The sequence below is a fragment of the Mauremys mutica genome, chromosome 9 (genome assembly GCF_020497125.1).
Source record: "Mauremys mutica isolate MM-2020 ecotype Southern chromosome 9, ASM2049712v1, whole genome shotgun sequence".
NCBI classification, from domain to species: Eukaryota; Metazoa; Chordata; order Testudines; family Geoemydidae; genus Mauremys; species Mauremys mutica.
Genome location: NC_059080.1, coordinates 46,797,522 through 46,821,980, shown reverse-complemented (window position 1 = coordinate 46,821,980; position 24,459 = coordinate 46,797,522). Strand labels below are relative to the sequence as shown.

The following is a 24,459-nucleotide window of genomic DNA, read 5'->3' as shown; positions in this document are numbered from 1 at the left end:
CCCAATAGACATTCCTGAGGCACATCCTGCTCTTCTAAAATGAATGTATCAGCAGCTTCAACACAATTCTTATCAGGAAGGACACGGGGTTAAGCTACCCTTTCTTTGGCACCCAACCCCCGCTCCCTTCTGCCTTGGATAAGCTGAGCTCTCTACATGGCCACTTTATGGCCTGCTGACTTGGCTGCTTTTAGCAATAAGCCATAGTGGTTTCAGGCACTTTACTGGTTTGCCAAAATCTCCCCGTACACAGGCACTGACCTAATGTTGTCTAGACTGTTTCATTCTGCAGTTTTTTAGAGCAAAAGAATGACGTACACACACACACACTATAAACCATTTCTATTCTTGGTGTTCAGCCCAATAAAGGTGGCTTACAATATATGAGCTGGGCAGGAACAAGATTTTCCATTTTGTGGGAAACACCATGCTTTTTTAATTTTTTGCCATTCTGAAACAGAATGAAACCAAAAACAAAAAAACCTGAAATTTCCTGCTAAATGTAATTCTGAAAAAAATTCTCTCAGGTCAATACAATATTTTATTTTGAATAAATCAAAATGTTGCTGCAATTCTGACCTTTTAAAATATTTATTTAAATGTTTTAATATAAAGAATGAATTTCAGTTTGAAAAATTGTTTCCAAATGAAAAATTGAAACTTTTTTTCTGAAAATGTCAAAATGACATTGTGATGGGGCATTCCTCCTACACCAGCATGGATGGGGTTAAAGTGGCAAGAAAGGCCAATTCACCTTAGGCTGCACCTGCTGGGAGCTAAGGGGCAATGAGACTGGTTAAGAAGGAAGTTCACCTTGGCAGGAACAGGTGGAGCTTCTATAAAGCCTAGGAGTTGAGACTAGAGCTGCTGGGAGACAATAGGAGCCTGAGAAGGGCAGGGTCAGGTGCAGTCCAGGGAAGGAGCAGTAAAGGCTGAGAGGGATAGACCTGAACTGCTGGTTTGAGGGCCCCGAATCGGAGCCCAGTGTAGAGGGTATGCCTGGGTTCCCCTACCAGCCACTGTGGGAGTGGCGTAGTCAGCACCTTGGAGATGGAGATTGAGGAAGGAGACTCTGATAATAGCCTGGAAGCGGGGACAGTGGTGGTTTGGGCGCAGGGCTAAGCCACAAAGAAATGCACTGCAGCTCCTGACAAGCGAGAGAGGGACAAGCGCAGTGTGAGTGTCTGTGGCGACAGGCTGAGTGACCACCAGATGGGGCACAGACAGGGGTGAGTTAATATCCCAGATAAGCCATGAGGAGGCACTGCTGAGGGGTGAGTAGCAGACCTGTGACCGGCACTTTTGACATTATTGAAATGCTTCATTTAATATTTTAAAACAAATTTTAATCAAAATCAATGTTTTTGTAAGTGTATCGATTTCAATAAAACCAGCATTTTTTTGACAAAAAAAATATTTCAACAAAATTTTTCCAACCAGCACATGATGTCCCAAATAGCTGTCAAAGAATCCCCAACACTGGGCACCAGAGAAAGTTTTGGGACTTTTAATTTTTGTACTTCTTTATAAAGTATGCATTTATAAAAGTGAGAGAGAATTAGTCTGGCTGGAGGCAAGCACTGTGCATGCATCCTAAATAGCTGTTGATGCACATCCCCTGCCCCCAACACACTATTCCAGGTCTGGGCTCCCCACACAGCTCACCAATGCACCTGAGTCCAAGCCTGCAGCCCCCCTGCTATCCCAGCTCTGGGCTCCCCACACTCAGCCCTACTGATGCATCTCATTCATGGCCTGCAGCCTCCCATACTCTCTCACTATTCAAGTCTTTGGAACCCATGCAGTTTTATACTCATGAGTAGCAGCCTCCCTGCTAGGGCCTAGGGAAGAACACAAAAGAAATGCTCATTAGCATTCATACAGATTGAAATGTAGATGTCTGTCATCTATGTTTGCACACCCTATTTTGTTATGTAAACACCTCTGATCAAGAGTTAGTAGCATCGATGCCTTTTCACTTACTCTAGCAAAGCTTCAGCAAGTATTTGTATCAGAAATCTGATTGAAGTCAATGGGAAAATTCCCCTTGATTTCAGTCGGTGCTGGTTCAAGCCCTATAAAATCTACACCTCTAATCCAGGGACAAGATAAGAACAACATCACTTGATTTCTGTGGCCAGTCACAACTAAGCAAGACAGTGAACATTTCAGATATTGACCATCAAATGGCAAGTCAATGAAATTAGCAAAAATGTCATTGACTAATTTCAAATACCAGAGACATCTGAGGACATTGTGATGTGCTCACAGGCATCCTGGTGACACAAAAAGAGGTGACATTGCTTGAATAAATTATTCCTTATGAATTATTCTCTCATTTCTGGTCTCTGTTACGCTATTCCTGGGCTCTCACACAGCTCACCTCAATCCTGACCTGTATTCCTGTCCCTGTTAGTGCACTCTGCTACCTCCAGCTTCCCACGCCAGCACCAGCTCTGTGAGCAGCCCTCTGTTCTGACCTGCAGCAGTCCCCCATAATCCCCATATGGTTTGTCTCCAGAGATTGCTGGTCATACTAATGCTATGATATGGTTAATGGGCTAGCATGTACTAGGTAAATGGGATGCTCTAGAGGATGGCACATGGTCTTGAAAGTCTGAAGACTAGCAGTCAATTTCCAGCTTAGCTACAGACTTTCTGTGCAACCTTGGGCATGTCACTTAACCTACCCTGAACCTTGTTAAAATGTGAATAGTAACTCACAAGGGTATTGAGCACCTAACTCCATCATTGATGGGGAGGCACTCAGATGAGATGGAGATGAGAGCTACACAAATACTTGGAATGTATTTAAGGCCTTCTGGAGATGATAATGACACATAAGTGCTAAACAATAGTAGCATTATGTGTGATGCTTTTGTTATGCGGACAAGGGAGGATGTCAAACCAGGAGGCTACATTACAATTATGTGACTTAGGCAAGATTTTACCTCCATTCTCCAATGGCTAAATGTCAGTGCATGAATGAATCCACTTCAGTACTTAGCCCCATGCATGCAACAAACCTAAGCAGGTATGTATACTGTGGATGGCAAAGCAAACTTTTACTTACTAGACCCTGTTTATTAGCCTTTCCTAGGGAATGGAGTCACAACTGTGTAGGTATCTTAGCTAATGTGTCCTGCAATAATGATGCTCTACTTTTATGCACCATTTTTCATCCAAGGATTGTAATACCTGGACATAGCAGAAGGACAAAGTATTGATTGAAAGACAGAGTGGAAATCCCTTAGTGATGTTATAATGTTGTTTCTTTTACATCAGAATAGTATAAGTGATTGCTGTGCTAGGAACAGGTGACCAGTTGCATTAGATAGAAAGAGACTCAATTTTGGAGCCAAAATTCAAACCATACCTGAACCATAAATTAGTTTTATTTTTAGTGTGGGAATAATAGTCCTGGAGAATGAAGTCACCCATCCTGCCATCAGCTGGCCCCACACTGACTTCTCTCGCTGTCCTGCAAGGAAACGTGACTGTGTCTGTCATACTCTGTCTGGCATGCTGCCTGTAGCATGGGAAGCCTGGCACATGGAGAACTGTAGACTTTTGGTGCCATTGTGTTCCTGCCCTGCTTGCCCAGTGGCACTCCAGCTGGAAAAGTGACCAGGTCTATTCAGTAACCTGGGCAATGTGCTTTTTGTAAAACCCACTACAGCATTATATACTTAGGGCTCTGTGTTCCTGAGAGTGGGTCTGTTATGAGCATAAGCATTGCACTGGTTACCATTCTTGCAAAGAGGAAAGGGAATGCATTGTGTGGAAATATATTAGTGAGTTGGCTGATGAGATGGTTTATTTTATCTCGCTTTCTAAGTCCGATTGTCCTGGCTGACAGACAGAATTCTTCCAGGAAGGTTCCATGAGAGTTTTGGTAGGCAAAGGGTTAAGAGCCCTGTAAAGGTCCAGTGTTGGGGCTCGGCCCTCTCAGGTGTGGCCGGGAGCCAGGCCACCTCACTATGCGGGGCCACATAATCAGTTCAGTCTCTGAAGTCCAAGCCCTAGGTCAGGGCAGGGCAGCAAATGGTAGTTCCTAGGCTCAGACCCTCAAGCAGGGGCTGAGCAAAACAAACAGTATTTAAGGCCCCAAGCCCTGGGTCAGGGCGGGGGTAGCAAATGGTAGTCCACCGGATCAGACCCTCAGGCAGGGGCTGAGAAAAACACACTGTCAGTGGAGCCCAAGCCCTAGGCCAGGGCGGGGCAACAAACAGTAGTTTGAGGGCTCAGACCCTCAGGCAGGGGCTGAGCAACAAACAGTAATTTAAGCCCAAGTCCTCAGTCAGGGCAGGGCAACAGACAGCAGTTCTGGGGCTCAGGTCCTTAGGCAGGAGCTTGAGCAACAACAAACAGTCAGGGAAGCCCAGCCCTAGGTCAGGGCGGGGCAACAAACAGCAGTTCACAGGCTCAGGCCCTCAAGCAGGGGCTGAACAAAACAAACAGTCAGTTCAGGGGCTCAGACCCTCAGGCAGGGGCTGAGCAAACAGCAGGTAAGTCCAGACTTCTATGCCGGAGCGCTGGTTTGAGGGGGAGACTGCCACCCGTGAGTGGGGTGGCAGGGGGGACACAGGCCCACCCACTCCACTGTGTCCCAGCCCAGGGCCCTAACAGCAGCAGTTAGTCTGCTGCTGCGTCGGTGGGGTCCTGACCGCAACACACCAACATCGGCTCAAAATCTGCGGTAGCCACCCAGGGGCTACTTCCCATCTCCTCCTCCATGGGTACCTGCTCATCACTGGTGTCCGCAGCAGGGTCCCACACCATGGGCTCCTCGGCGTACTGAGGGCTGGATAGGTCGGGCTGCTCCTCCGGACTCAGGTTGGGGGGACGCTCGGGCAGCTCCTCGGGGTACCAGGCTCGGGGAAGGCTCGGCCAGTCCTCCTCAGGGTACCGGGCTTGGGGAAGGCTCGGTCCAGCAGGAGCTCGGTCAGGAGCATCTGTCCTCTCCAGCTGCCAGGCAGCAACTGAGCGCTGGGCCTGGGCCTTTATACTTCCTGTCCCGCCCCTTGACTTCCGGGGCAGGCGGGGACAGGCGGCTGTGGCTCCGCCCACTGTGGCGGCTGTTCTGGCTCATCCCTCTCAGGTGCGGCCGGGAGCCAGGCCACCTCACTACAAGCCCTCTAGGCCAGGGCCTGACCCACAGGCCTTCTCCATATTGTTCCTCTTCTTATCCCTTATTGCTGGAGAGATCAGTAGCCAGCAGATTAACTTCCATTGTGAAGCTCACAGCCAGGGCTGGTGCTTTGGAAATGAAGGAGGAGAGGAGAGAGTGGTTGTTCTGTGAATTTCTAAATGCTTGGACTTCCATGCAAGCAGCAGACAAGGGCTTTGGGGCGAGGGGAATTAATGCCTTGATTTGGATAGGGAGAAGGCTCCTGGGGTTTCGGGGAATGTTTACTGGAAAAGTCATACATTGTTCAAATGGATTTGGGCCCATATCCTCAAAGGGATTTAGGAGCCTAATTCCCACTGAAATCAATGGGCCCTAGGCTTTGGTGCCCTATTTCAGAGGTAGCAGCTCTAGAAATGTGTAGGCTCCATGGAGGGTCTGGCCACCAGCTGGCAGACAGAACACACAGATCAGTCTAATTCTGATTACCGGGAACAAAGAGAATCTCCTTCCAAAGAAGCTGACCCATGGAAACCACTTATAACCTTATACCACTAGCCCAACCTTCTAGCATTTCTCCTAGGTAGCTCCCAATTCTAGCCAAACCCAGAATAGCTGCCTTCCCCCAACAATAAGAACATGAACATAAGAACAGCCATACTGGGGTCAGACCAAAGGTCCATCTAGCCCAGTATCTTGTCTTCTAACAGTGGCCAATGCCAGGTGCCCCAGAGGGAATGAACAGAACAGGTAATCATCAAGTCATCCATCACCTGTCGCCTATTCCCAGTTTCTGGCAAATAGAGGTTAGGGACACCAGCCCTCTCCATCCTGGCTAATAGCCATTGATGGACCATGAATTTATCTAGTTCTTTTTTTAATCCTGTTATAGTCTTGGCCTTCACAACATCCTCTGGCAAGGAGTTCCACAGGTTGACTGTGGGCTGTGTGAAAAAATACTTCCTTTTGTTTATTTTAAACCTGCTGCCTATTAATTTCATTTGGTGGCCCCTAGTTCTTATTTTATGAGAAGGAGTAAATAACACTTCCTTATTAATTTTCTCCACCCCAGTCATGATTTTATAGACCTCTATCATATCCCCCCTTAGTCGTCTCTTTTCCAAGCTCAAAAGTCCCAGTCCTATTAATCTCTCCTCATACGGTAACCATTCCATACCCCTAATCATTTTTGTTGCCCTTTTCTGAACCTTTTCCAATTCCAATATATCTTTTCTGAGATGAGGCGACCACATCTGCACGCAATATTCAAGATGTGGGCGTATCATGGATTTATATAGAGGCAATATGATATTTTCTGTCTTATTATCTATCCCTTTCTTAATGATTCCCAACATTCTGTTGGCTAAACAATATAGAACATGCATTTCCTGAGCACACTAATCTCTGCAATAAGAAAGGCAAGAGAGTTCTGGTAAAGAAACAAAATTACAGGAACCCCAAGGGTGAGTACAGCAGCAAAAGGAGCGAGGGGTAGTGGTGAGCATCCAGAAGGGAGCCCTCCTCCCTTTAAACAATGGAAGCAGAAATAACATCTAGCTCCACTAAAGCACAAACCTAAATGCCAGATGCTGCTATGTAGCCACTGGGCCTGGTACCCACTTTATGCTGCAGCCCCAAACTAGAACTGTGCAGGAGAAACCCCTGTAGGAACCACTGAAGGCCTAATTATCTCTGCACTGCAGTCTGGATTGTGCAAACCCATGTCTGCAAAATTAGAGGCCACATCTGAATATTAAGTTCAAAGAGAGGGGCCTTCTGGGCTGCATACCCATTCATATAAGATGTTTAGGAAAGTTCATTCTGGTGATCTGATTGGCTAACCACTAGAGCTGCACAAACCTTTTAAATAAAAGTCTTTCCCCCTGCCAATCTTGACTTTTCCATGTTTGACCATGGAATAAACTGTCAAATTTCATTCAAGACTTTCCAGGCTCTACAAACCAAGTGGAACTTGCTGCCATCTTTGGATTGGTTCAATTTCCCCCTGGTTGATCTGTGATTTGTTTTGATTTCAATTACATGTGTGACACCTTTGACTCATGGTTGATCTTCATGGTCAAACAACCCCTCTTCCAATCAAGCCCATGTATAATGCACCAAGATTAATGGAACTCACCACTTTTGTTGCAAATATCACCTATGTGTGCCATGTTGAACTGGAGCAAGCCAAAAACATGAAAGAAAAATCAATGGATGTGAAACCATACAAGTTGAAATGGACAGAATAACTTGTTAAACCTCAAATGTATCTGTCTGTCTATCTAAGTATAATCACCATAGTATCTAGGTGCTACAGAGTAGCATCTAAATGTGGTGAGCAAAAATATGTCATAACTCTGCTGATCTCTCCCTTGCATAGCACTGCTGATTGGCTAAGAACCATTGAAGATAATTGATTTATCAGGCCCAATTGCCCATCAGAAAATTTAGTAGCCAAACTACAAGAGATGATTAATGTGGGGAGAACATCTAGGTTTAGCTTCTGTAGCCCTTAATCATGTTGGTGAGCATTTACTCACACAAATAGTTTCACTGACTTCAGTGAGATTATTAAATGTTCACTGATATTAGTAAGAATTGCACAATCTAACCCCTCAAAAACATTAAGTAGGATCCCTCTTCCACATACACACACACCCAGACACAGTGTTCCTTGTCCATCTCAATGTAGTTAAAATGAAATCTTGTCCCATTGATCAGGTCATGCGATCAATGGGCATCAGAGTGCTAAGACACCATCCAAATAAAGATAATACAAACGGCAATAAAATAGTGCCATTGATTTTAAAATACCCCATTAAAGGCTTTATAAAGTATTCATTAACTGTCTATTAGGATAAATTGAAAGCATTAGGAACAATGGTAACTGGTTATGCAGATTTGCCAATGTTTTGCAGATCTATCTATCTATCTATCTATCTATCTATCCACTAGCCCGTATTCATTTTAATGGATTTCAATTTACTATGCATTGAGTATATTTAGTAAAGAACGGCAGAGACCAGTGGTATCAGAAAGCAGGGTTGCAAAACTGATACTTAAAGCTATGCTCTGAGGCTGTTGGAGGGCCTGATCCAAACAGCACTGAAATCCATGGAAAGACCCTTACCGACTTCAAAAAAAGGCTTTGAATCAGATCTAAAGCAGCAGATAAATATCATAATGAATTTGACATTAAACTGGCCAGGAAAAGCCTGTCCTGGCAAACCAACCTGAGAAGCCTCCACTGATAGAGCACAGCTAGGAAGCTCACCATTTGTGTTCTACTGGATGAATTTTGTTGTTATTGGTAGTTCTTCTACTGCTAGTTCTGCAATGATGATGATGATTCCAATAGTACCGTTGTGCTAGGTGCTGTACATACACATGTTAAGAGTCAGTCTCTGCCCCAAAGAACCTACAATCTAAATAGACAAGCCAGACAAGGGGAGAAAGGAGTCATTAGTATGCCCATTTTACAGATGGAAAACTGAAGCACAGAGACATTATTTAGGCTGTAAGTTCTCTGGAGCAAGGATTGTCTTTTTGTCATATGTGTGTACAGTTAGTACAACTCTGTGAGTCGGGCCTCTTGGCATTACTGTGGTACAGATAATAAATTGTAATTACATACAAACATCCTTCTTTGTCCATTTTCCATGCCTTGCATAGATAACATGAATATTTATATGCCAGCAGCTTCCCCAAATGATACCAGGCAAATCCTGGAAAAAGGCTTGTCTTTTTTTAAAAAAAGCTGCTAGGTTGTCATCTGAATTTTCTGCACAATGTGATCAAATCAAATGACAGCTTTACACTGCGTGGTGCAAGAACTGACTTGCAAAGATGTTTGCATAAAGTGCTCTAACCATAAATGCATATCAGGCAAATGCTTTAGAGCAGTGCATGTGGGGACCAAGACTCCCTGGTTCTACTCCCAAATTTGCCAGTGGCTTATTGTGTGGCCTTGGATGAGCCTCAGCCTGCTTTTGCCTCAGTTTCTCCCTCTGCACAATGGGGATGATAATACGTTCCAATCCACAGGAATGTTAAAGATCTCAGTTAATGTTTGCAGAGTTAGAATCATCGAATCATAGAATATCAGGGTTGGAAGGGACCGCAGGAGGTCTTGAGGTCCTCAGATGAACAGGGCTAATGCAGTGCATCATCGATGCAACATAGCCCAAATTGCCTTCTCTCCCTTTTTAGCTCCTCTCCTTCCTTTGTTATCCTTTCGTTTGCCTGCTTTTGCTCTACTCCTTTCCTGCTTTTCTCTCATTGAATAAACTGTATTGAAAATACTGAGCCCTGTTGCTTTGTGAATTATTAGAGACATTTACCATAGGCCTCCTCATTAATCATTCATGGATGTTTTGTTCTGGGGCTCAGATGTAATTAATGGCTCAATTAATATTTAAATATTAACTATTTTTAAAAACCAAGACATCTCTGTTAAGCTCACCCATTGAGAGATCGGAACCAAGGTGAATGAGGCTCACCGGAAAACCCCAATGTGGACTAGGCAGCCCTGGCTAAACCAGGTTTCCATGTAACTGTGAAGGTGAGCCCTGGGAAGTGTAGTGGGAGAGGAGTGCCAGTGAGTTTGGCCATGTCCCTAATGCCTTTTGTGTGGGTGTTGTATTTCTTGTTATTCCTCCTGAGCCTGACCCAGCTACTTATAGAAACTATGAATGGAAACAGGTGCTGGGAGCTAAGAGTATGTGATGTCAAATCTGAGGTCTCAGATACCTAAATCTTTGGTGGACCTCTTCAGAGTATGAATGGGTGAATCTAAGTGGGTTTAAAGTTGGGTTCATACACCCACTACATGGCAGCTACATGGATTATCCAGTTCTCTTGGATCTCCATACACCCACTACATGGAGATCCTCTTGGATCTCCTGGACTGAAAATCTCCCAAAAGTAGGCTTCCTCCTGGTATTTCAGCAACTCCTGCCCCAGACAGAGCTACATATGCAGAGAAACAGAAAATGAATGATGTATAAACACGGGCAGAGCCTCAGCTGGTGTCAGTCAGCGGTAGTTCCACTGACCAGTGTACAGCAGCTGAGGACTGGCCCTATTTCCAAACAGAACCATACGTCTCGGACAGGGTTCAATCTGTGAGTTCAGTTCATATTCTCAACGGTTGTTTGGAGTGGTTCTTCCTTTATGAGAACTAGTTTGAAATCAGAAGTTCTTGGATCCTAGCCCTCATGCTTACCCTCCAAGACCATGCATGGGAAAGGACCACAGACCATTGACTAGATTCTCAGCTGGTATAAACTGAAGTAGCTCTTTGAGTTCAAGGAGTCATGTCTATTTATACCACCTGAGTATCTGACCTTGTTATTTTAGAACCTAATCTTACCAGAGCCCTCAAATCTCCTCCAAGTGGAATGAACACAAACAAAAACAAAAATTGAAATTTTCCATGAAACAGAATTATTTTAAAAAATTCTTTTGGGTAATTGGAGTGTTTGGATTCTACAAAATCAAACCATTTCTTTCCATTTTTGATTTTTAAAAAGTAAATGAAATTAAATTAGACTAACAGACGTTTTGCAGCATGAGCTTTCGTGGGTGAATACCCACTTCGTCGGATGCAAGTGGGTATTCACCCACGAAAGCTCATGCTGCAAAACGTCTGTTAGTCTATAAAGTGCCACTGGATTCTTTGCTGCTTTTACAGATCCAGACTAACATGGCTACCCCTCTGATACTTGAAATTAAATTTAAAAATATTGAAACAAACAGTCATTTCAAAATGAGGAATCAAAGTTTCCATGTTGATGATGTCAAAACGTACCATGACATCGTCAAAATGCTTTGTTCCAATTCTTTTTAAACAAAATTTTGTCAAAATTGACACATTCCCGTGGAAAGTTTCCATTTTGACAAAACTTATTTTCCAGCAGATTTTCAGCCAGCTCTAGTGATAAGATATTTCCTTTGATCAGTTCTGAAATTTTCACCTTTCTGTTTCACTGCATGCCCCCTTGCTCTGACATTATCAGAAAGAAGATGTGAACGAAGATCTGAAGAGAAGAACCCAAACTCTATGCCATTCATTACTTTGTAAGAACCCCACTAATTCTAGCCCTAGTGAACACAGTCCTCCCCAGAGCATACCAGCACAGTGGTTTATTCTGATTGGATTAGGTTTCTATTCTAGCTTCTCTAGTTGGTAGCCTGGGAGGCTAGTCTCTCCTCTCTCATGATCTAATTTAGTAAGAGGTTCCCTGGGTATCTCTTAGTGCACAGGAAGAGTGCTGGTTTAATACACCAACCCCTCTGACAGGAATTCATGTGAGTGGGTTTCACTGTCACCATCTAAAGCATTACCGGAGCTCTGGTAGCCACAGAGACGTTTCCGCTGGCATTCTCCTCAGGCCCTAATAATTCACATTGGGTGATGTGCGATTCTCCGTCTGTCTCCCTGGTTAGGATGTGTCATCCACTTACAGGCTCTAGCTTTCCCGGTGAAAAAGAAGTCCAGGCTTGCTCTTGTAGTTGCAATCAGGAGCAACCTGTATACCAGTATATACGGTAGCACACAATGACTGAATAATAGATGGCTGGTGCATTGTGAAGGCCATGTAACCTGATCCCTGTCATAGGGCACAGGGACAGAAATGTAGCGGAGAAGCTCAAAAGAACCCAACAATACAAGACGTGGTCACCTGATATGCCCAAAGACCATCCCTTGAGCGCAATCTGGTGTCCAGCCAATAGACATCAGCAGGGAGGAATTGAAAATTGAAAAGCCAGTCTCTTAGACACCGGCTGACACCCTGCCCCCTCCCCAATCCAACATACTGAATTGCAGTTACCATCAGTAAAATGATGTAAAGACAATACTCGTAACACTTCACCCTTCTCTAGATCCTTCTGTCTGAGGATCTCAGAGCACTTCACAAACAATGGTGAATTAAGGCTCACAACACCTCCAGTATGGGATGTACTATTACATGGGGAAACTGAGGCAGAAAGAGGCAGTGACTTGCCCAAAGTCACACAGGGAATTTGTGGCAGACCCAAGAATAGGAGCCCAGTTCTGTTGTATTTTGCTTTGAAGCCCATGATTTATCCCATCATGTAGGTCCGGGCCTATTCTCTTCTGGTGATTCCAGAGTAAAACACATTCCATTTACAGGACAAATGATTTTTCTAATTTCAAGAACTGCCAGTTTAACCTGGACTCTAAATATTTTTTTTTGCTTTATACCTCCTAGTAAACAAAACAACATTGTTCAACACCAAGAAAGGCTGCTTAAGAGCAAGACCCGCCTAACCAAACTGCAAGAAACTGTCCAGATAAACTATCCTTCCCTAACATACTTCAATTTCCACCCATCCCAACTGACATTCCACTCCTCCCACAAGTCCCATTCAGCAACAAGTGTAGTAACATAATGCACACACCACATTGCTCACTATGATGCAAAACCACAACCCTGAGCCCAGCAAAATTACCAGGCATGTCTGTTAACTGTAACCCTAACCCATGCACTGCTGAAGTGTATGAGGGTGACTTATTGGATTTGTTTTTGAAGTTTGGAAACGTGGTTCCTTTTTTATTGCCAGTTTTCATGGCTCTCTGCACATCCTGCTTGAAATAGAAGCATCAAAATTCTGCAGATAAGGCTGTTCCCAAGGTATTGCCAGCTTGGTCAGAAATTTCATGACAAGCCAGTTTTGGGGATTTTGCTGGTCTCATGTGCAGGCCCTAGAGGTTCAGACATTTAGGAGACACAACTAGTGTTCTGGACAATTAACTAAGCCAAAGCTCCAGGCCTGCAGTGCAGACCAAGGAAGCTCTGGGTTGGGCTCCATGAAGAGAAGGGAAGGTTTGCCCAGTCCAGCTTGGTAGCACTTCATCTGGACGCTGATCATTTGGTAACCTCAAATTCCTTAAGCTGAGGCACTTAGGGACCATTCTCCATTCCACTAAGGCCCCATTATGCCATGCTGGCCACATAAAGGGGGCTGAAAGAGCTCCTGGGAAATATCCTTGTGTGAGGGGGATCCTGCACTGCTGTTGAGCTGCCAGAGCAGCCCTCTGCTGGCCCCGCTCTCAGCCACTGCCTCAGCAGCATATATGAGGTAGGCCAGAGGGCAAAGTGGAAGGCAGAGAGGGGTGTGGCCAGGATACAGTGCATTCCAGTTATTCCCTGCTTCCCACAGCCCAAACAAAACAGAACATAATTTAGAGCAGCCCTGAGGCCACTCTGACAGTAGAGTGAGGAGTTTAAAGTGGCCCAAAAGTATATTTTCCCTATCCCATCACCCTCTCCCATTACTGTGTCCAGCTCAGGAACAGACCGACAGAGAATTAGGACCAGAGATTCTGTAGTGAGCGACATTCTGGTAACTAGGAGCTTTATTGATCACATCCTTTCACCTGGAGCAAACAATCTTTTCCATCCCTAATGTCTCTGATTCCCTAGGGCTGTACCAGATTTAGGGCCAGGTTCCAGTTGCTGAGATGCCAAAGGCAATGCTGTTTATTTTGTTACATTCACTGGGTACCTGGCCTTCCCTGCTTTCTGGGTGGAGCAATTGGGCAGCAGTGAACATGCCAGCCTGGGAATCCAAAGAGTCAGGTTCAAGTTCTTCCTCCACCACAGATACCTATGTGACCTTGGGCAAGTCACTTAGCCTTTGTGTGCCTCAGTTACCCACCAAGACAATGGGGATAACAGCACTGCCCTACCTCCTGGGCATGTTGTGAGGGTAAATACATTGTGAGTTGCTCAGACACAAGTACCTCAGCTGGCTGCACAGACAGAGAGGTTCAGGGAGTGAAAAAAAAAAGCCAGGAAGTCCCAAAGGATTGAATGCATCAGTAAGCACAGACTGTCTGATGTGACATCTTTCCCACTGCTTAACTTCACCACTATGGCACTGCCTGTGGAGAGTGCTGTGGCAAGGCTGTGAGTGGCTTGTGCACATCTGTATCTCACCACTGTATGCCGGGCACAGCTGGCGGCATTTAAGAAAGCAGCTCTAGCTGCAGGAGACCATCGCCTCCAAATCGGGAGGGAGGCTCAGTGAGATTAGAATAAAAATCAACAGTGTTGGCTGCAACAGGAAGTGAGGGGTCCTGTCCGTGAGGGGTGAGGTCGGAGGGGGGCTGAATGACAGAGGTAATTATACCCTGTCAGTGTCACTCTGTCTTTTATTAAATCCTGACCCAGTACTAAATTCTTCTCCATTTCTTTTCTTGTCTTGGGCCAGTGTAATAAACCTTTCCTCTCAATGTGAGGGCTGGGATAGGCTGGGTGGGAGGCAGGGGCTAACCCTAATAATACCTTTCCCCCACTTTGCAAGTTAAGGAGTATTAAAACTCAGCCCCTGCCCTCCTCCAAATCCAGCAGCCCATACTTCCATCTGCTCAGAGGGCTTTAATCGGTACCTGGTCTTGACATGCTCACCATATTGCTAGCAACCCCCAGCTCTGGTGTGTGTTAGCTTTCAGTAATTACTGTGTACAGCTATTCTCCACAGCCAGGGCCCTGACAGCAGGCGGCTGGTTCTCCTCAGGGAGGAGATGAAAAGCCTTTCCTGGCCAGGTTTGCTTTAGGCAATCACAACCTCTCCTCCCAACACACAGATCCAGACACACACCCCACCCCAGGCTCCAGGGCAACAGCAGCAGCAACTGGGCCAGACAGGGGCGGGGAACTGAGTCTGGGGCCTAGGAGATCATGTGACTGTCAGCTGTCAAGCAGGAGAGGGCTGATCCTGCAATTACCTGCTTTCTCTGTTTGCACACACAGGACAAATATTAAAGCTAGAGATGAAATATGGCCAGAGAGCTTCAAGGGATAAATTGTTGCTCTTAAGCACTTCCCTTTTCCATGCCTCTTTCCCTGCATCCCACCTGGGCGTTGTTTCACTCTGGCACCTGGTCCAAAATCCTGAGCACCGATATGGGGATTAAAAATAAATAAATGATCAGTGGCGAATAGCAGAGCTGCCAACTCTCACGATGCTATTATGAGTCTCATGATAGTGGATTATATCTTAAAATCCCAGCTCCTGGAGTTAAGGGGGTTACCTGAGAATCTCAATTTGCATTGAAAACATGACCTGAGTGTACCCTAAAGGCTCAGAACCCAGAAGGCAAAGAAGAACTCCACATTTTGAAAATATCATGATTTTAAGCCTGTCTCATGATTTCTGAATGCTTGGGATTGGCAGCACTGCACAAGGAATCCTTGTGTGTCTGAATCCATAGGGTTCAAAGGTACCAGAAATGGGCTTGGAAGGATTAGATTTTTAACGGTAGATGTGAGTAAGCTTTGATTTCACCATACACAAACAAACCGGTGAAAACATATTTCCATCGCTACTAACAGAAATGTATTGGTAGGCAAAGTACAAAAAATGCTGCTTAAGGACAGAGCAGAATTCAATTTAAGGATATTTTCTTCGTACATTTTGCTATGTGATGTTGACAAGTTGCATTTTAACAGTTACAAAGCTTTAACTTTTTGAATCTCAACATCCACGTTCATTAAATAATTGCTGTCTGACCGCTGCCCATAATTTGCCATAACTGAACATTTAAATTGATAAAAATAGAAAAAAATGCTCAAAAATGAACATTGATATTATTTGCTGTTGTTATAAAAAAATTAAAATGGAATTCTGCGAAGCCTAATCATGTTACCCTGTGTTGAGTGGGCAACATCTGGGACCAGGGACAAGAAAGGTTCTAAATGCCAAGGGCAATACTGTACCCTCAGTGTCAAGCATACAAGTCCCATCAGTGCCAGCGGGTGCCTGGTGTACCCATCCAAGAGCCGAGCTTGGCTCAAAGGAAAGAGAGGAATTGTTCGGGGGGGATGAAAGGGGTACGGTTTGTAGCAATGAGATGGATTGAACAAGGGCACAAGAAATGACCGAGTTAGGCTCTGGAATAGTCTCCCAATGATGCCCTATTGCTTTCTCTTTTTAAGACCAGAACAGAAAAAGCACTAGAGGATATAATATAGGGAACAATCTTTACTGGCTGGGGGCATGGCTGAGATAAGCTACAGAAACAGGTCTTCTCTGTCCCCCATTTCTATCATTCTAGGAAAATCCCAGTGAGGCGATATTTTTAAAGCTATTTCAATGCTTGTCTCAGTGTTTCCTTGTGCCTCCCAGTTGGTTTGTTGTAACAGTGGCATTCCCCTGGTGTTATCCGGACTGGTGATCTGCTAGGTCACTCCAGACCTTGACTCTGGGAACCAGCCTTCCCCTGCTCTGCTGTGAGAACCCCCACTCCTGGGCTGTTCTCATGCACAGCCTCTGGCATGTAAGCTGCTCCTTGGATTGTGCAACAGGATCACACTAGCCAATATCTCTGGTCCCAGACACAATCCTAGGAACCTCCATCTTGCAGTGTCCAGTTAAGCCCACTGGATGCTGCAAGCTTATATAAGTTTATTAATTTAACAAATAAATTTATATATACCAGCTTGTTATCCCCAGGGGAGTCTCTGACATGCTTCAAATCAAATGCACTGCTTCAGGTAGAATAAACAAACAAATTTATTAACTACAAAGATAGATTTGGTCAAATGAAATAAAAACAAAACACATTCTAAGTTGATCTTAACACTTTCATTGCCCTTACAAACTGAGATGTTTCTCACCACAGGCTGGCTGGTTGCCCTTCAGCCAGGCTCTCCCCTTTGATCAGTGCTTCAGTCACTTAATGGTAGTGTTTGTAGATGTAGGTGGAAGAGAGAGCCAGCATGGCAAACATCTCTCCCCTTTATCATGTTCTTTCTTCCCTCTTGGCTTTGCCCCCCCCTTCTGAGTCAGGTGATCATTACGTCATCGTAATCCCAAACTGACCAAAGGAATGGGGGTGACTCCCTTGAAAGTCCAACAGATCCTTTGTTGCTGCCTAGGTCAGTGTCCTTTGTTCCTGTGAGGCTGGGTTGTGTTTGTCCCATACCTGCCCTGATGAGGTGTGAACTGCCCCTCTGCTCTTCGAGAGTTTTTGCCTGGGCTTGTTTTAAGCCACGAGGACACATTTTGAGCCTTATAACTATATACATGAAATTACAACCTATAACATTACTATAAAAAAATTACTGTAACATTACTATAACAGCAATGCTCCATGCATCCTGAGCCTTCTGAAGAAACCGGACATGAAAAACATGCATTAGATACCACACAATCATATTATAAGGATGAACATAGGGGAGTAGTGTGTTTCCCCCGAGATACAGAGTGTCACAGTATCCATCTGTTGTCTCTTGTCTTAGACTTAGATTGTAAGTTCTTCAGAGTGGGGACAGTCTTTTTGCTATGTATTTGTACAGTACCTAGCACAGCAGATCCCAGATTTATAATAGGGGCCTCTAGGCATTACCCCATGAGGAATAAATAATAATAGCAATGGCACTATGATGGGATGTGTGCCCCGCACCAGCCCTGATAGGGTTAATGAGGGCCAGAGAGGCCAATTAGATTACCTGGCATCACCTGTGAGAGGGAGGGCCTGGTTTAATTAAGAGGGAAGCCCAGGGGTGGAAGTGCTGGGCCAGCAGTCTACAGCCAGGAAACTGAAAGCAGAAAAAGGCTGCAGGGGAAGGAGGCTGCAGTCACCTCCCTGGGAGGTCATCAGGACAAAGAGGCAGACCAGGGTAAGAGTAAGCCCTGAGATCCTGCCCTGGAGTAAGGAGTCTAGCAAGAGGCTAGGATGGGGTGAAGTAGCCACAGGGAGTAGAATAGACTCCTTTGGTAAACCCAGAGACAGGCAAGGGAAGAAAGAGAGGCTGGGTAAGAGGGAGCTCAGAGAAACAACAACAGGGATGGGGACTAAGCAGGCCTGTATTGCTGGTTATAGGGTCTCTGGGCCAGAAGCTGGTGTAGGGGGGAGGCCCAGGCTCCCCTGCCAGCCATTGGGATAGTGGCACAGAGCTGGGGCAAAGCACCGCCCAGAAAAAGCAGCAGAAGAGTGGTCCTGTTGGACTTGGCAACCAAGGAAGGGGTGTACTAATGGGACCAAGTTACTGGGAGAGAGACTATCACAGAGTGAGCAGTAAGCAGAAGGGGGCAACCGATGCTGGGAGAGCTGCTTTCCCAGCTCTAGTCACGCGAAGGTGCACTAGCGGTGAATGGGGACCCCATTACAGGCACATTGCTAAACTGCTTTTATGTCCCTTGGTTTTCTTTAATTGGCACCAGGATGGAATGCAGGCCATTATTTCATGGACTCATTGTCTGGTGATTACATTTTATTCCTGCAGTGCTGGCTTTTCACACATGAGTCTCAGCACTGGTTTTCATTTGGGTTATTGAAAAACATAGTTCCAAATGATAGAAGGCCGGCCCTGTGGTTAGGGAACTAGCCTGGGACTCAGTAGACCGAAGTTCAATTCCTTGCTGTGCCACAGACTTGCTTTGTGACCTTAGGTAAGTCCCCTAGCCTCTCTGTGCTGCAGTTCCCCATCTGTGCAATGGGGATAACAGCACTGTCCTGCCTCCTGGAATGTGGGAGATAAATACAGTAAAGATTGTGAGGTGATCAGCTACTATGGCAATGGTGGCCAGATGAGTCACAGAGACACCTGGTGTGAATTCAACAGAAACAGCCCAGGCTTTGCCGTGGGAGTTTGGTACTTTGCTGAAAATTCAAATTCATAAGAGCAGCCTGAAAATCCAGCTTCCCAAATCTGTCACCAAACCAGTGAAGAAATTCACCTGAGGTATATAGCCCAGGTACTGCTAATGTCTAATGGACAAGGACCCCATGGGCGGAGCTCTTCATCCAGCTCCTGGTTTACTTCCTTCAGATACTGGCGAGTGACTGTTGATTTCTTTCTCTTGCACTGGGATGGCAAGAACCACAATGAGCAGTAGATTGTAGATCACAGCTGGCGGCTGCAGAGGAGATGCCAACAAGCAGAAGAGCCTTTCCTTTTGTCTTTATTCCTATGGGAGGTTTCTGTTGAGGTGTCTGTCCCTTTGGCAAGAGGATAGTAAGCTTCGGCCTGCACACAGAAACCTTCTCTAACCCCCGCTGACAGTGAAACTTATCTTTTCTTATCTTCACTTCTCAGAGGCACTCAGGAGGCAGCTGGACCTTACCAGGATGGATAGGAAGAAATGAAAGAAAACTTGGAGGAGCTAAAACCCTGACTTCCAAGGTACGTGAAGATGCAGTAATCTGCTGGGTGTCATTTAGGTGATGACCCATGTAGGAGTCATAGTTTTATAATCCCTGATGCTGAAACTGACTGGAGACAAGTCTTTGCACAGAAGCCCTATGCGTGTCAATGGTAGGGCTGTGCCCATGCTAAAGCAATGAATCCTCAAGCACAGCCTCCTGTCCTACTGCATGTCCTTTGTCCAGCAGTTTGGGCCCCGCCAGGCTGGCAGCAGGAGAAATAGCACCTCAGAACATATGTAATGGGGCATCCTCCTGAGAGGGTCAATTAGGCCAACTAGCCTATAGGCTGCACTGAGAGGAAAGCCAGGGAGGGCTGAGACATAATTGCTGGCTGCACTCAGCTAAGAAGAAACAGGCAGGGCAAATATAAAGCCAGGTAGCTGGCAACAGAAGGGGGCTGCAGGGGAGTAGTCTGCAGTCACTCCCTGAGATGAGAGTGCTTTGGCGGGGGAGCCAAGAGGGAGAGCTGTGAAGTAAGGAGTCCAGGGGAAAAGCAACATGGTCTGGGAGTGAGAAGGCCACTGTTGCTAGAGATAGAGTCCCTGGACTTAAACCTGGAGTACAGGGCAGGCCAGGTTCCCTTACCAGCCACTGGGGGGTTGGCATGGTCAAAGCAGTGAAGGGAAGAGTGCCATTTGGTATAGCAGGACTTTGATACCTGTGAAAAGGGAAACATGCATAGTGACCTGGCCAGAGGGGCAAGTCATGAAGAGGGTTGCATAGGGTGTGAGAGGACACCAGGAGAGTCACCACCAGAGGAGGGTGCAACACCTGGCTGGATCTAACCTCCAGAGTGACCAGGAGGAGGTGTCACTAGCAGTGAGTGGACCCCATGACACCATGGTATGCTTTTTAAACTGGGGATTTTATGCTGGTGTAATTTTCTGTATTTATCTACAGAGGAAACAGGGCACAGACAGTGGCAATGCAAGCTTGTCCCACTCTATCTTTCATGTTTGCCTTAATCCTGCTCTGGAGTGACCTCTTCTAGGAGATCTTAGCTCTTCTTGGCCCATTTGGTCTTTGATCTTACCACTGAGACATCCAACAAGGGGCCAATTATTGCCTGTGGTGGCGATGTCGGCTCCTGCCCACTAGAAACTGGGTTGATACCACCTGATCCATATAATCATGGTAGGCAGTGCAGAATTTACTGTGATAGAGGTGGGATCTGAAACTGTGTGGACCATTTAAGTCTCCCTCTGCCTTAAATGATCCTAGCAATGTCTCACTTTTATTATCCCATCAAATATGGGATTCCTCTCCTTTTTTGGTAGCTTCTTAAAGCCAGCAACAAATTTGAGCAGCTAAAATTTCATTAAAATCCTACAATAGTGTCTAGAAATGGTCCTTGAGAGTAAATTTCACTTAAATAAATAAACTATTAAAACACTTTAAGGGATGTTGTAGGAGTGCAAGGCTGCCCCACGCCATCCATCTCTGAGGGAGGCCACACCTCCTCGCTGTCACACACCTATAAGGGTGATCTCAACCGGGGGGAAATTAGCAGCTTCTAGTGTTCAGGTTCTCAGGCCAGACAGAGCAATAAAAAGTCCAGAGCCAAGGCCCATCAAACAGTCAGTGGCTCTGCCCTGGGGTAGGACAGAGCAGCAAAGCATCTATGAGCCCAGGCCCTCAACCAGGGTGAGGCAACACACAGTTTGGAGCTCTGGCCTGCAGTCAGAGCAGAGCAGCAAAGGGTCTCTCATCCTAGCTCTAGCAGATGGTAGACTAGCGCAGACCTTCTGGCCTGTGGTCGGGAAGCTGCCACCCCAGGAGTGGGGTGGCATGGGATGGGGGACCTAGACCAACTGAGTAGCAGCCCTGGGCCCTAACAGTGGCAAAGTGTTCTGCCACTGGGGTCATCAGGGAGTCAGGTCAGCGTGTTGTGGCTGATCTGCAGGGAATCACACAGCCAAACTACAGTTGGCTGTTCGTGGGCTGCTTCCTACATCCTGTGTCCTCCATCTCCCCGGGACTGGTGGTCAGCAGCAGCTCTAGCAGCTCATTGTGTCTTGGTCGGCTGGTGAATCAGGGAGCTCTGGCCAGTCCTCAGGCAGCAGCCCCAGCAGCTCCTCAGAATCTCGGTCAGGTGGTGGTGGCCCTGGAAGCTCTGGCCAGCCCTCAGTATGGCAGAGGTCCTCTGCGGGCTCCAGCAACAGGTTGGATGCATCTGTCTCACTTAGTGTCTCCTGCCCAACTGAGCTATAAGGCCTGACTTTTATATTTCCTTTTCCTGTGTTGCCCTTCCACTTCCGGTGGGCCGCAGCCATCTCTTACCATCAATCACTGACGGAGGCCACGCTTCTTCGCTACAAATGTCCTTTTAGATTCTCTTCCATTACTTTGCTCACCTACTTAGTTAGTCCTCCAACTGCAGAATTTTGTACTGTTGTGTCTTCCATATGATCCTCTACATGCATCTGTATAGGTCTGTGTGACTGCTCACACAAGTCTGGATGCCAATGAACATAATTTCCTCCAGGGAGAGGAAAGGAGAATGAAAAAACCTCATTGGACAAAGGCTAATCATCATGCCACTCCATCACCTCACACATTTGTGGAAGGGGCTCAGATACTATGATGATGATGGCTGTATGTGAACTTGAATAGAACAGAATAACGTTTCTAGTTTCATTCTCCCCAGTTGAAAATTATCTGGAAAAGATAATCTCAGACGTGTACTTATATTTCACTATAAGTAGACTAATCCCTTGAGTAACTACTGCCTCTGTAAGAAAGCTGGGGTACAATGATGAAGCAATATGCATTGGACAGTATGAACTGGCATGAGGACAAAGAAGCAGAGTCAATATAGTTCCTAAATTTAATGCATGTTGGCCCTAAACTTTGCCCTTGAAGCCAGTGAAAAGATTCCCATTCATTCTACTTTCAGTGGAAAATTGTATTTTCCCATCAGGTCTTAAAACCACATTTTATGAATTTATCATCTTGTCCAAGGTACTGCATAGCACAGTGAAAATATGTGTCTAATTTATAGAGCTTCAGCTCCCAATATAGAGTGTGTGTGTGTGAATCATTATACGCAGTATATTGGAAACTGAAGCACTAGCTCACCATCTTGGGAGCAAATATCATAAGTGGAAATGCCCTGACTGTATTGAGGTACAATCGATGAGGAGTGGAGATGATTTATACCACATTGTGTATATATTTTGGGTCTGAAGACATTTATACTGCATTTGTATATATAACAGAGGCAGAAGTTAATATCACATAATGTATTGTGAGGGGCAGATGCAGAAGCCAGGAAGGGCACATGGAATCTCTCTATATTGGAGGCTGAGTTCATTTTGACTCATTGTACATATCTATTGGTGGCTGAAGCACCACTGTACATCCACAATACAGTATCTAGCTATGATTTTGACATCTTTGTGGGTACACAGGGGATAGCAGAAAGGGGTGTGACTATCCTAAGCAATTCTGATGACAGTATTTTGTTTGTGGCTTTCTTTGCAGCATACCAGGGTTGGGTGGAAGCATCTCCCAGGGAACCCACATTATCAGCAAACTGCTCATAATCCCCCCGCGAGCCACTTGCCCATCTCCATAGGCTGACACAGTTTCTTTAGGCAGATGTGTGATTGAAAACTGTCCCTTTGAGCTGTCCCACTGGAGTAACTTTTGCTCTTGGAATGACTCCATTACCAGGGAACCCTGCAGAGGGGCAGGAATAAGCTATTGTTTTATGACTTCAGTCAGAAGTCATTATTCGAAGCTCCTCCACTGTTTTACACAAGCGTTCTCCTTTTTCACTGTCTTTTCTCTCCTTCTGGTCATCTGTTCTTGGACTGGTAAAACATTTACAAATCAATCAGACACACTGTGCTAACATGTGGCTTCTTGAAATCCATCATTGTGCCCCCATACAAGCAGGGATAATAAAAGACTGAGGATGGAGTCTGTCCATCCCATCTTTAGGCAAGCCCAACAACTTTTAATGGGACTTTAAATCAGTTCTGCTGAAGAGGCACGTGCTGAAACTTCTGTACTCCATGTCTATGTCCACTAGTCATTGACTGCATTGTTCACACTGATCATGCCCCTTGCAATCTCTTTTGTTTTGTCACCCAGTGAACAAGACGACTTCCATTTCTGGTACACGGCCTGCCTCATTCAAAATGGTAGAAAACTGGGATCCAGAGTTAGACTTTAACCGCCAGAGCAGAGGATTCTAAATGGACAATCTGGAAAAAAAACAAATGGTGTGCATGATACATCTTCTCATCTCCTTGTTCCTTCTCCCTCCACATCTTTCAAACCCATCTGCTTGAGCACCGGGATCATAAGACAAAACACCCCTCCAGAGCTGGTCTCAGTATGTCCCTATTGAAATGCCATCATTGCAATGAAAAGCTGATCCAGTAGAACATGGATGAATTCAAAGCCCAATGTCTTATAGACAACTAGAGATCAAAGGAGCCTGCTGATGAATTGAACTGACACATGGTATTAATCTTCTGCCTCTTAACATTAGGGGGACTGAAACAGATGAAGAGTATCAGCTATGTGAGATGCCAAATAGAAAGCTTCTACAGTTCCTTCCAGTATGAATGATATGACAGGATGCAACCACATAGTAGTCAGAGTGTGACACGGTGAACTAGGTCCGGAGGCTCCCTGCTGGAGGCCCTGCCACACCCCGCCCCATAAAGGACAGTAGAGAGGTCCTCCAAGCTGCCTAAAGTGGCTGTATGGGAAGCAGCCAGTCAGGGCCCAGCAGGCTAGTATAAGAACAGCTGCAGGGCCAGAGTGGAGTTCAATTCTTTGCTAGACCTAGAGGAGAGTGGAGGGTATGCTTGGCTGGCTGAGGCAGATATAGGACCACAGACATTGCAGTGCTGTCAGAGGCATGACCAGATTAACTCTCCTGTAGGCCTGGGGCTATTAGATTTTGTGGGGCCCCTGTATACAAATCTTTTTCGTAATTTAAAACAAAATTGTCACAATTATGGCATCGAGGCTATTTGATTGCTTGTTTGACCAGTTTGATTTGGGAGTGCTTTGTTCCAGCTGGGCCTGACTGTTATAAAAAGGCAGTCAGCTGTGAACCAGCTGAGCAGCGAACAGCAGAGAGGCAAACAGAAGGAGTTTGCCTGGGAGTTCGCCTGGAGAGAGCTCTTAG

At 45.7% G+C, this 24,459-nt stretch overlaps 2 long non-coding RNA genes across 2 annotated transcripts; one reads left to right on the top strand and one right to left on the bottom strand.

Annotated features, from left to right (window-relative positions):
* Positions 1–5,109: 5,109 nt before the first annotated feature.
* Positions 5,110–8,539, bottom strand: LOC123377273. Its single transcript, XR_006582153.1, has 3 exons — positions 8,403–8,539; positions 7,266–7,305; positions 5,110–5,259 (listed from the first exon to the last, which is right to left on the bottom strand). It is a non-coding gene; the product is annotated as an uncharacterized LOC123377273 (long non-coding RNA).
* Positions 8,540–16,696: 8,157 nt separating this feature from the next.
* On the top strand, positions 16,697–24,153 carry LOC123377742. Its single transcript, XR_006582307.1, has 3 exons — positions 16,697–17,781; positions 19,201–19,287; positions 23,409–24,153. It is a non-coding gene; the product is annotated as an uncharacterized LOC123377742 (long non-coding RNA).
* The last annotated feature ends 306 nt before the right edge of the window (positions 24,154–24,459 follow it).